A 13,716-nucleotide genomic window follows, 5' to 3' on the forward strand; every position below is an offset into this window, starting at 1 on the left:
AGTTTGTTTCCCCATTTACTGAAAGGGAGGCTATCCAAACTGTACATCCCTCTCCCTTCAATGAAGGTGAATCAATGTTCCACAAAAAAACTTCCACATACATTATTTACCTAGCCAGCTCACTTCCAGAATCTTTTGCTCTCTGAAAAGATCACTTGGTTATTCCTTTTCTTCAGTAATATTCTGAGTTAGACTGTAGTATGTGAAATATCCTACAACATAATGTTATTAATGCCAATATGCACCATCAGCAGTGGAGCATTGCCCATCAACTTCAGAATCCCAATCATTCTTTGAGTGATATCAAATTTGAAAAAAAAAAATCAGGAAAAACTTTGACAGATTCCCTTCCCCCAAGTTTTTGTTAAATTTTGCAAAGTTAGATAAAATTTTGAATAAAAACCAAGCAAAACAAAAACAGAAAAAATCTCCAAAAGTGTTGTTTTGGTCCCTCTTTTACCAAAGTATCTAGAAACATATCTCTTGGAATTCCAGAAGAAAGGTCCAAGTGCTTTACGGAGAAATGGAATTTAAAGTGTGGTGGAGTTCTAGAATAGAGCTGGGAGAAATGTTTCAGCTCCGTGCCCCGCCCCCAAAGTGTAGATTTCTATCAACTGAAACATTTCACAAATTCATGTAGAATTCCCTAAATTGTTCTGGCTTAAAAAAAAATCTGAAAAAAATTAGTTTTGTTTTTACATTTTTCTAAATGAAACCTTTTGGTTTTTCAGTGTGAAATGACTTATCAGTTGGATATGTACGTCATCTGTATTAACAATAAGTAAAAGATGAAACAAGCTCAACAATTAAATGGATTTTTTCAGATAAAATAAAGGATTTTATTTTATTTAGAACAATTTTTTCTACCTTTCAGTTCACCAAAACATTAAAAAAAAATTGTTTTGGGTCAACCTGAAATGACTTTTTTCTTTGTACAGCTACTGAAGTGAAATGAATTATTCGCACAGCTCTGTTCTAAAGGTGTGGAGGAAATTGAAAATACATGTGCAAAATACGCACATGCTACTGGATAACATTAGAAAAGTAAAGTCTTAAGTATTAAAAATACATCTGTCCCCAAAGTATACACGGTCTTGTCAGCTAGATTGTGAAACACTGTTAAAGAAAGCATGAAGTCGTTAAAGATTTTACAAAGTAGTACAGCTGCAACTGATTTCACAGAACACAGATATTACCATTTTCCCTCTTTTTCTTATAGGAAAATAGCAATACTAATTCTAATTTTGCTTATTTATTGGTACTGAATATTGCCTAGACCAGTACCTTGTTATGCTACACACACAACAACAACAAAAAAAACGTTCTGACCCAATGAGCTTACAAGCAAATTCTCTGCTAGTGTAATTTCATTGACTTCATTGGTCTACACCAGCACAGAATTTGCCTCAATAAGCTACCATTGAACTTTTCTGTTTTTCATATTCCATAGCAGATTCTATCCACTCACCACAGAAATTTTACATCTTAATTACATCATTTATCATCTGATAAGTCCCAATTTGGTGCTATACAAGATACACAGGTAGGCACAGTTTTTGCTCTGATTAGCTAATGATCAAACAGTAAGACAACAATTGGATAAAAATACGATGTGAAGTCTAGAGGTCTGAAACAACATTTTTGGTGGTGGTTTAAACTGAGAGGGGAATAGGGCTTCATGGATGTACTGAATTTTTGAGATCCCACAACAGGCTGGCACAGGCTTCATTTCAGATTTGCTAATCTAATTTATTCCATAATTTCAAATATACCACAGCTATAACAGGAGTGTTTTTCTCCTCTACACTTTTCAGCTCAAAACAATACAGTGTGACAGCTGTAATTTAAAAACTGTTCTGCCACATCCCTCAATTTGCCAGTTCTCTTGCGATATAGTACTCCTGGGGGAATTCTGTGCCAAAAACTTAAATTCTGTACTAAAAAATTAAAAATTCTGTGCACAGTATTTTAAAATTCTGCATATTTTATTTGTCTAAATAATGTAATATAATCACACCAGTTTCAATTACTTTGGTAATTTATTGAAACTACAATACAATAGATGGAGAATGGGAGTGGGAGTATTGAAGGAAATCCCCAAAGTCTCTTTTCATCTAATAGTAATGTAGCTAGGTTTGACTCTTTATTTCTAGATATTGGTCACCAAATATATGCAGCTGTATGTTCAGTTTTACATGATAGGCAACTGACGAGCAAGTGGGGACTGCGGAATCAAACTCACAATTTTTATTGGCTGCTGGCCATCTCAGAAAGGTCAGTAGTAAACAGTTCATGGAGCATATTTCAATAGTAAAATTTTTCAGTAAAATTTTTTTTAGAGCAGTTCGAAAGCACCATAAGCATCTATAAGGCCATACTGTCATTTATAATAAGGATCCTTTACACCACTCTAGTAATGTAAAGAAACCTTAAAACTTATGCTCCTGGGGGAATTCACTAAGAATGGGAACTATTCAGCTTCAACAATGGGAACAACTAAGCAGGCAGGCTGCTACATTATGCTCTGCCTGAAGGGACAGAGCCTTCCACACCCCCTACCTCCAAACACCCTGAAGTCCTGCCCCTCCACCCCAGGTGCACTGAATAGTGAGCCAGAGGGACAGTCTCTCTTTCACTTGCTTGCATCCCCTTCCCCGTGCTGATTTGTCTCCACTGGCTGCTCCAGGCTACTGGGAAGGAGTGAGTGACCATTCTTGCAGCTTTTCTTTGCTTCTCCTGAGAAGTCATTTTCATGTGGTGAAGCAAAGAAATCTGCGGATAACATGAGTTCTGATTCCCCCAGGAGTAATGTAGAGAATGAGATATAAATAGGAATACATAATGTGTGTTTTTGGTGAACCACAAATCAAATAATTAAATAAGGTTTTCTAAAATGTTGCTCAATATGCTAATTAAAAATTCTGAAGAAATGCTGCTTAATATAAAATAAGTTGGCTCGTTTTTAGAGTTATGGAAAAGCCTAAATTCTCCCTTTGTATCAACATCCAGAGTGTTTTATCACACCTGATTAGCATGCCCATTTTCAATGAAAAGAAAGTTTATAAAATATACACTGTTTAATAGAGGTGTTACATAAATCAAATCCAGTCTGGCTATTTCTAACAATTGAGCCTGAGTGAACCTATCTAGATTTGCTTGGATAGTGACCAATGAAAACAGATGCAGCTCAGATAGACCTCCCAATTCCAGAAAATACTTAAGTGCATGTAACTTTAAGCAGGTGACCACTCCTACTGAAGTCAATGAAGCTATTTACTTTCTTACTCATGTGTATAAGTTCTTTTCAGAATCAGATCTTTAATAAGAGGTCTATTATCTTTTCAGATAATAGACCCCTTATTATCACCTGTTGCTATTCCTACACATTTGACCAGTTAGCTTTGATAGATCAGTCAATGTTTAAACCAGCTGGCCTCACCCAGTTTGTCTCAATATCTTCATTTTTAGACTCTGAGGGAAAAATGAGCAAATAAAAATGAAACATTGTATAGGAGTTTCTCAGTGAGTTGAAGTAACAACTTGGAAAATCATGATGAAAGTGAAACCAAGCTTCCAGAAACTTATCTAAAAACCACAGAGTGTTAACTGGAAGACTTCATATTACTGAATATCAATACAGCCAAAAATACTAAGAGAGCACAATGGTGGATTGTACAACACAGAAGAGCTAAGAGGTGAATTCTCTAAATGTCAGTAAGATCCCTATCACCAAGGAGAAATAATGACAGAGAACTAGCAGCACACTACTGTTTGAGAGGTTGTAGATTTTAAGGATTTAATGGATCATTAGAACCTAAGTTTCAATTGTGTTCCCATGCACTTATTTACATCTTTCTGCATCTCACGTTTGGTAAGACTTGCATCCTAATGAAGACAGGATTATCAAGGAGCCAACCTCTGTAATTTAGGTGGGTGGCCAAGTGATTGTAAGGATGGTAGTGAATGTTAAAAGCATTGTGCCTTCAGGGTTTTCCTTTTAACCCTCTCATATCACAGGGAGTCCTTCCAGCTGAGTTTGAGACAGCTGTGAGTAGTTTGGGTCCATGGCTAGAGGAATACCCTTGAAGACTATTGTGATCTGTAAGTAGCTTGATTCCAGTTCTGAGAGGACAGATGTCCAACATCACAAAAGCTACAGCTACATTTGTTTTGGATCAGAATACATGTTCAGATATGCCTGCTAGAGGAAACATGATATTTGAAGGAAAAATGTATTCACGGAAAGAAAAATTAATATCATCAAACTTGCCTAAGAATTGTGTGCTACCAGCACATAACAATACTGCTAGGCAACTGAACAGAGGAGACATTAACTGTACATTACTTTATTCTTACCAAAGGTCTTTAGTGATGATAATTAAGAAGTCAAAACAGGCTTTCAACTAATCAACTGAACAAAAGCTTTAATGAATGTTTCGTGACCACTGTGGTGCATTATTAATCTGAGTCATAACAGATACTCTATTAATAGGAAATGACATTTAATTCTCAGTCTAAGCCAGACGTAGCAGGTTATTTACAGGCTGATGTGATATATCAACAGCTATGTCTGGAAAACGTATTGACTGATTTCAAATTAAAATAAAATTTAGCATAGAGCTTGGTCAGTGATTTGGATTGCATAAAAACTAGCAGATATTATCCTGGTGTTCATGATATTCTTTGAACAATTAAATCTACCTTCTTTACAACCCTATTGATTTGACTCCTTTGTGGATGTAAGTATCAAATATTGTCCATATTCACATAATTACTCCCTGTTAGCAAGGATATCCATAGTGCAGTGGTATTATGGGCAGGATTGGTAGTTCCATTTATTATTAGGGTTGACAGACACTTCCCATTGTAAGATCCTGTTTTCTATTGCTTATAATTTTGTCAGAATTGTAACTATCTGGAAGGTGTCTGCTACTGGCTGAATTTTTGGGGATTTTTTTTATTTTTTTAATACAATGAGAGGTGCATCAGTCCTGTAAGTGCACTGTGTTATTGTCAGCTAGTATCCCTGTACTACATTATTGAGAAAAAATGAGATGATGGGAAACAGAGAGGTTGGTAGGCATTTAACCCAGGAGGTGTAGCTTTTTCCCTTTTCTGCAGTTTTTAACAGCTAGGGTGGGATTCTGAAAAGCACTTGGCATTGGCTAACACTGAAAATCCTACCTCCTGTTTGTTTTTAAAATGTTTATCTCAAAATAATGTTTGTTTTTGTATTAATAACATTTAAATTATGAAGGGACTGAGCGATCTTATATAGAAAAATGAAAAGAAGTGATTATAGCTTGGCTAAACAATGATTGAGGGGACTAAGAGAGGTGAGAGAAATCTCGACCAGTGTTTGCAGTCCGTGTGAACATCCAGGAGACAGATTCTATCACTCTTACGAGCACAGGGTTGTAGCTCACCCCAGGAGTAGCTTTGTTTACTTCAGTGTGACTGCATGTGAAGTAAGGTGTTATTCAGCATGAGTTAGGCAAGCAGAATTTGGCCCCAGGAAAGGAGATGATTTCTTAAGGCTGATAGGGGTAAAAGCAGGAGTAATGGGATAAAATCAAGCTAAAGATAATTTAGGTACAATATTAGGAAATATCTCCAAATGAGAAGATTGGGGTAGATGTCCCACTGCTTGAGTCATTAAAAACTTGGCTGGACAAATGTTTGAGAATATACTTCACAGAAGGGAAATGAATTGCATGATCTAACAGGTCTTTTCTAGATCTAATTTCTCTGAGTCTCTCATGCTAAGCAAAGAAATTTTAAATTAATCTATTTTTTGCCTTGCAATTATCTGTATTCATTTTACTTATGATAAATTATCTCCATCTATCACAGCTTCCAATTGGAGAATATTATTACTGATGCATGCTCACAAACTCTCTAAGTGGTAGGATTAACAGTCCTCTGGTTAATATCTTGCAGTTCTTTGCTGCAGGATAAATGCATATATTTTTAGTGCTGCAGAGGTGAAGTTGAAATGACTGAAAACCTTCCCTCTTTGACCAATTAAGTCAGTTATTTCCACCATTTCTTTGGTTTAGAGAGATGTAATAATAGGTTTCAATAGAAGAAGTTATTAGCACTGTGATACAAATGAAAACACCATACTCTTAAAACAGTACACCAAGTTATTTCTAGTTGAGCAAAATGATCTCTAAAGCTGCTGTGATGGCTGATGCCTGTGTAGAACTCCAGGAATTTGAGAGGGTCCATTTTATAATGGACGTGAATTATTCAACCCCTGAGATTAATCAGGCATACAGCACAGTATGTCACAAAATAGCTTTTCAAACTAAAATGGGTATTACTAGTGAATTTGCCTCTAGAATATGTATTTTCATCAAGATTATCGTAAAAATCATCTGAATGATCAGACTTGAATCACTACAGCCAAATGTATTTTGTTACAAGTTTGATTTTCATATTCACACAACCAGCCAAATGCCAAGGCAAAAAGCAAGCTGTGTGTTTGAGATGATGCAAAACAAAACTGCTGATCAAATTTTTGAGGATAGGTTGTTTTGTTTGTCTAACTTTCTTGGTCTTTCTTTAGATGTGTTCTTCCTCCTTTTCTCCCCATAGTCATTTTCTGTGCATCACTCAATCCTGTCGGTTATTGTAAGCCTAATTTTTTACTCCCCAACTTGGAGGCTGGTTAAAGGAACACAGTGTAGCTTGTTAAGAAGAGAGGACAAGGTGAAAGGAGAAAAGAAGATTGAAGGCAGGCTGATTGGGGGGGAAACCTTCTAGGCAGATCCTCCCCTGAGCTCTGACAATTTACACCAGCTGAGGACCTGCCCCTTCATGTCTTGTCTTGTCAAAAAAAAAAAAAAAAAAAAAAAAAAAAAGGGGGAGGGAGAAGCCTAATGTTAAATTATTATTGTTTTTGACCATAGCACATAGGAGTCCCCGTCATGGACCTGGATCTCCTTATGCTAAGCCGTATATACTCAGAGAGCGAAAAGACAGCCCCTGCCCCAAAGAGCTTACACTGAGGAGAAAAACAGTAAGGGAGAAAGGTTGAAACTGTGATCACCTTACGTGAAGTCAAATGGATTTCTCCTGTGTGCAAGGTGATTACATCTGGGCCCTAAAAATCTATTCCCCCTTGCATTTAACAGGCTGCAGGAAGATAGGGTGTGTGTGTGTGAATGTGAATATCATTTCCCAGCACTGGGAGCTGATGCTTCATCATCAGAATAAAGGCTCAGTGAAATATTTTAAGTAGGTTTATTCATCCCCAACCAGAAATGTATGTAGGACCAGATCTTGGTATGATGGCACTCAGCATTGCTCCCCTCAAGTCCATAGAGTTGCACTGACCTACACCAGCTGCGGATGGCACTCCAAGAATTTGCTCAACTGACAGCTCTAAATATTGAAGTTCTCTCCCTAAAAGAGACTTAGCACAGGACTGCTGCAGTACACATTTTGTCTCTGCACTATCCCACTGACATGTGCTTCAACCCTGATCTGAACAGAGTATCTCTAGGGATAACAGCTCTGTATGGATGGCACATCCAGTCCTTGGCCTCTTTGCTGATATGACCATCAAGAACACCAGTCATGTGGTGGCTTTTAGGATGTGTCCAACAAAACCACCAAGGCCAATGAAAATTGTATAAGACCCAGCTCCAGCCCTCACCTCTGTCTTGCCCACATCTCTTCTGCTCCATGGTACATTCACCTGTGATTTCATATGGCCTGGGGACAGACATCTTTACAATGCATGCTCTGTAGTCAAGCAATATAACATTCCCAATCCTTATCCTTTCTTTTCTCATCCCATTTTTTTACTTCTCCCCCACACCCAGTCATGACTCTCTTCCCCATTGTTCCTCTCCAGTTTTAAGTGTCTTCAATCCATTGTCCTCCCAAAACCTGTTTCTCTTTCCCCACTTGTCTCTTTTCTCCATTGAGCGCTTTCCATATAGAGAGACTGCTGTCTCTCCACATCCCATTCCACAGTTCTGGCTGTTTTCCTGTAGCTAAGTGAGACGTTGAGGCTACTACTGCTGAAAGTTTGGAGATGAGCAAGCAAGACAACTAGTTCTGGCTTACTCCTGGCATCTGCTCTCAAGTGGGAACAGCTGTCACTGTGGCATACAGTGGGTGGAAGAAGATTTGTGCTGGAAGCCTTCCTGGCTCCCTGCAACCCCAATAATATGTGAGGCTTCAGCAGGGTTGCAGGAGCGTGATGAGCATACTAAATGAAGAAATATGATGTAAAACATGAGATACTTGGCAGGAGACTTCTTGATGAAATGTGAACCAATGGCTTTAGTGAATGTAGGTATTAGTCTATTGAGCCTTTCCTGATGTTTATTATTGACTATTATTAATTCAGAACATTTATATAGCAACCTAATATGTCACTTTACAAGCATGCATAACATGTTTCCTTTTTCAGAGACATCCCACATCCAATGTTCCAATTTTTCGAAGTCCCCTGATCATCTTAAAGATGATCGAATAATTAAATATATGAAGGGTATGTCTACACTACGGGATTATTCCGATTTTACAGAAACTGGTATTTGGAAACAGATCGTATAAAGTCGAGTGCACGCGGCCAAACTAAGCACATTAATTCAGTAGTGTGTGTCCATGTACCAAGGCTAGCGTCGATTTCCGGAGTGTTGCACTGTGGGTAGCTATCCCCTAGCTATCCCATAGTTCCTGCAGTCTCCCCCCACTCATTGGAATTCTGGGTTGAGATCATAATGCATGATGGGGCAAAAACAGTGTTGCGGGTGAGTCTGGGTAAATGTAGTCAGTCAATCCTCCCTCCATGAAAGCAACAGCAAACAATTATTTTGCGCCCTTTTCCCTGAATTGCCCTGGCAGACACCATAGCACGGCAAGCATGGAGCCCATTCAGACCTTTTTCAGTGTCACCGTATGTCTACTGGATGTTGCTGACAGATGCAGTACTGCAGTGCTATACAGCAGCATTCACTTGCCTTCGCAAGTTAGCAGAGACGGTTACCAGTCATATTGTACCATCTACTGCTGTCATGAGTGCTCCTGGCTGGCCTTGCTGAGGTCAGCCGGGGGCTCATGGAAAAAAGTAGGAATGACTCCCCAGGTCATTCTCTTCTTTAAGTTTTGTCTAAAGGTAGAGTCAGTCCTGCCTAGAACATCAGGCAAGTCTACTAAAGAACCAGAGAGGCAAAGAGTCTCTCCAGGTCAGATCCCCAGACATCCTGCAGAAATGATGAGCTGCATGCCATTCTCGGGGGTGCCCCTGCAACAACCCCACCCATTGCTTCCCTCCTCCCCCACCCATCCTGGGCTACCGTGGCAGTTATCCTTCCATTTGTGTGATGAAGTATTAAAGAATGCATGAATAAGAAACTGACTTTATTGCATCTGCGTTCAGAGATTAAAAGGGGGTGGGGAGGAGGCAGCCTACAGCTGCTATGATATTCCAGGCAGGACTGAATCTCCATCAGACATTAAATGGCGGGGGGGGGAGGGGAAAGGCAGCCTCCAGCTGCTATGACACTCCAGGCAGAACTGAATCTCCAGGAGACAAAGCTTAAAGAAGGGAATGACTGAGAATCATTCCCATTTTTGCCCAGGCGCCCCTGGCTGACCTCACCGAGGCCAGCCAGGAGCACTCATGGGATGATGACAGATAACAGTCATATTGCACTGTCTGCCATTGGGGAGGAGAGGGGAAGGGATGCTGCTATTTAGCGCTGCAGCACCGCATCTGCCAGCAGCATCTAGTAGACATGCGGTGACATTGAAAAAAGGCGAGAAATGATTTTTTTTCCTTTTCTTTCACATGGGGGGGGTGTTGATGACATATACCCTTAACCACCTGCGACAATGTTTTTTGCCCTTCGGGCTTTGGGAGCTCATACCCTTAACCACCTGCGACAATGTTTTTTGCCCTTCGGGCTTTGGGAGCTCAGCCAAGAATGCAAATGATTTTTGGAAAGTGCAGGAACTGTGGGATAGCTAGAGTCCCCAGTCCCCCCTTTCCTCCCTCCCTCCATGAGGATCCATTTGATTCTTTGGCTTTCCATTATGCTTGTCTTAGCTCCTTAAGTTTCACGCAGCACCAGGGCCGGCTCCAGGGGTTTTGCTACCTCCCCCAAAAAAAGCCACGATCGCGATCAGCGGCAATTCAGCTGGAGGTCCTTCGCTCCGAGTGGGTGTGAGGGACCCTCCGCCGAATTGCTGCCGAATACCTGAAAGTGCCACCCCACTCCGGAGTTGCCGCCCAAGCACCTGCTTGATAAGCTGGTGCCTGGAGCCAGTCCTGCGCAGCACTGTGTTGAGTCCCTGTTGTGGCCTCTCTCTGTCATAGCCTTGGAGATTTTTTCAAATGCTTAGGCATTTCGTCTATCGGAACGGAGTTCTGATAGAACAGATTCATCTCCCCATACAGAGATAAACTTCAGTATCTCCTGTACGGTCCATGCTGGAGCTCTTTTTTTATTCTGGGACTGCATGGTCACCTGTGATAATCAGCGCTCCATGCTGGGCAAACAGGAAATGAAATTCAAAAGTTCGCGGGGCTTTTCCTGTCTACCAGGCCAGTGCATCCGAGTTCAGATTGCTGTCCAGAGCGGTCACAATGGTGCACTGTGGGATAGCTCACGGAGGCCAATACTGTCTAGTTGTGGCCACACTAACTGTAATCCGAAATGGCAATACCGATTTCAGCACTACTCCCCTCATTGGGGAGTATTACAGATACCGGTATTAAGAGCCCTTTATATCAATATAAACGGCTTTGTTGTGTGGACGGGTGCAAGGTTAATTTGGTTTAACGCTGCTAAATTCGATATAAACTTGTAGCATAGACCAGGCCAAAGAGAAGAGGCCATAAAAGATGGATGTTAAGGATGGATTTGATGGAGAAGGACAATGGTAAATGTGGAGGGCCCAGTATGGTAGAAAGCCATTAGCACTATTAAACCACTCATTATTTATTCATGAAGATCCTTTCAATGGAGTGAAATACCCACCCAGACAGGATAGACAGATTAGCTTGATGTATCTGATATGGGCTGATTTCTAGAGTCACACAGGGCAGATAGGCACTTAACTTCCATTAATGAGTGTTGGATGCTTAACTGTCCTTTTGTGCATTTTTTAAATATCCCCTGTAACGGTTATTAGAGAATGCTCATAATGCTGATATTTATATTATCATAATTAGGCCTGCACATTGATTGGAATGACCAGGGAAGTTCATGGCTCTGCTGTTGCACATTTTCAGCACTATGTAATTTGACTTTTAGAAAGCTTTGTTCTCAACCAGTCTAAAAACACTAAAGTAAAACCCCAAACACGTTGTCAAAGATGACAAAATAATGAAAAAGGGGGTGTGATATGGGGCATTTTTTAGCAACCAGCCTGGTGCCCAAACCACTTCCAACGATTGGAATAGAATATTGATTATTTTGCTTATTGCCAAGAGTAGCACCTGTAAGGCTTTTGCACTAGCCTTAGCATAACTAAGGCAAAACAAGGAGGGAGGTGTGATCACAAGGAGTGGGCCTGACTGTATCCTCCCTGATAGGCGGGGTTATGTGAAAAACAGGAAATCGCTCTCTATATTTATTTGACTTCTGGGGGTGGGAGGAGGTGTGTAAGAGTTAGGGTCCAAAAGATTGCAAACTCTGCAAAAACACATCTTTATAACTAACAACTTAAAAGTGCTTGCTTACTTATAATTGTAGCAGTTACTAACATAAAAGGGGTAGAGGGGACTGAGGAACTTGGATTTGTCCTTCTGGATAGCTCTTGGAGTTCCCAGCAATAGGCACATAACTGGGCATTTGAACCTGGTCGTTTGACGGCCTCAGACCTCTCCAGACCCCGGATAACTATTGTTTGGGAGTGCTCTATAGCCTATTGTGTTTGTAGGTGCTTGAGACTAAACACAGAGATTTGAGTAAAGGCATTCTAGTGAAAGGGCTGGAGACTGATAAAGTGAAGGCTTTAAAGAAAAGCACTTGATTTTGTTTGATTTGTGCCAACCACAGCAGACAGAGGTGCTGCATCTCCCTTGGTTGACTTCCTGATACCACCTCACAGAGAGCTTTGGATTTAGGTGTAACCCTTGTACCTGTCTGAGTTGGCAGCAACAAGAGCTAGGTTCAGTATCCAGGGGTTCCGTTTCAATAACGTAATGCAAAACCGTCTCAAGCCCCCACCCAGTGACCTGGGACAACTACATACCACCCCCCGGGCGCTTCTAAGAGGCAATACTTCCCCTCTTGCAAGCACGGAATCTGAGAGTAGCAAAATCCTTTTAATAAAGGAGGGAAAAAATGCAGCATTATGTTGGGGAAACACCACAAACAGGATTCATAACACAAACCATGAGCAAAAGACCCACTCACCCCCTAAGTAAGTTTGGCAGTATCTTTTTCCCCTCAGGGTCTTAAGCCCCAGAAGTGTCTTGAATTCAGCAACCCAAAGATCACCCACAAGTCCAAAAACCCAAAAGTCTCTGTCCCTGGTCTGTGCAGCCCCAGAGTTCAAAAGTTTATCTTCAGTTTTACCTCCCAGCCTCGGGGGGGGGGGAGGGGAAGAATGCACACAAAGTGGTGTTAAGGGGCACCTTACATGGTCCAAGGCCGACTGTCCTGCCTCTCCATGGGCTTCTGCTGTAGCCTTAACCATGAGCTGCTCCACCAGCTGTCCTGCGAGCCACTTCAGCCATCCTGCAAATTGTTCTACTCCACCAGCTGCTCATAACATATTTTCAGCCCCCCTAGAACACTCAGTGATTTCAGCTCTCAGTAATTTTAGCTCTTTAGTGATTTCAGCTTGTAGTAAGGGAGCCTCAGTGCTAGTACACCACTGGCCCAAAGTCAATTCAGCTCAGCAGCCTGTAACTAGACTCCTAATAGAATTAAAATTAGCTCCAATATTCCACAGTAGAGAGAGAAGGTGCAATAGGTATTTCAGGCCCTCAAAGGGAGCAAACACCTGTCCCCAGCCTCTCCCAATTCACTAGGTTTTGGAACCCATGTCCCTTGTCTAGCGAGTGCTACTCAGTTGATGGCGAGTCCCTCTGTCATTAAAATAGTTTCATTGTCCTTAGTTTACATAATCAGGGTAACAACACTTTATTCTTCCTGCCCCAATAGCAGAGAAACTGGGGGTTCCACAGCAGCCAAAGTGACCATTTGGGCTCATGCTAGGTGAGGTGGGTGTGCCTATGCAAACAAGATCAGTTCCTAAAGTTCTTTTCCACAACTTGCCACAATTCACCACCGGATGTCAGGGTAGAGCTCATCCTGACTCTGCTTACATCAGGAACCCCAGGTACCATGTGCACCTCATCCCTTCTAGGAATAGCAGCCATAACCATGACCACTCCCAGAAGCTCTGTAGCTTTCTCCAGGGTGATATGGAAGCATTGAAGATTGCTGGAGGTGACTTGTATGAAATACAATCCATTTCCCTTGGTTCTGGAAGTGCACATGGCTCTTTAAATGATGTTTTCTTGTTTCCTTAAGGCAAAACTAGACAGCCATATATATTTACGTGCTGCTTTTCTTGTGAGATGGAGAAAACATGGAGATTAAAGACACTTTTAGGGCATCTTGAGAAAGGCCTTAATTCAGTAGCCCAGCTCCTATTCAGCAAAGCAAGTAGGTACATAACTTTACTGAACAGGGATGGACTTAAACATAGACCTAAATGCTTTCCTGAATTGATACT

At 41.0% G+C, this 13,716-nt stretch overlaps 1 long non-coding RNA gene across 1 annotated transcript; it reads right to left on the bottom strand.

Moving 5' to 3' along the window:
* Positions 1–8,946: 8,946 nt before the first annotated feature.
* LOC115644914 lies at positions 8,947–12,906 on the bottom strand. Its single transcript, XR_003998628.1, has 3 exons — positions 12,770–12,906; positions 12,549–12,556; positions 8,947–8,959 (listed from the first exon to the last, which is right to left on the bottom strand). It is a non-coding gene; the product is annotated as an uncharacterized LOC115644914 (long non-coding RNA).
* Positions 12,907–13,716: the final 810 nt, after the last annotated feature.

This window comes from Gopherus evgoodei, chromosome 2, assembly GCF_007399415.2.
Source record: "Gopherus evgoodei ecotype Sinaloan lineage chromosome 2, rGopEvg1_v1.p, whole genome shotgun sequence".
Classification (NCBI taxonomy): domain Eukaryota; kingdom Metazoa; phylum Chordata; order Testudines; family Testudinidae; genus Gopherus; species Gopherus evgoodei.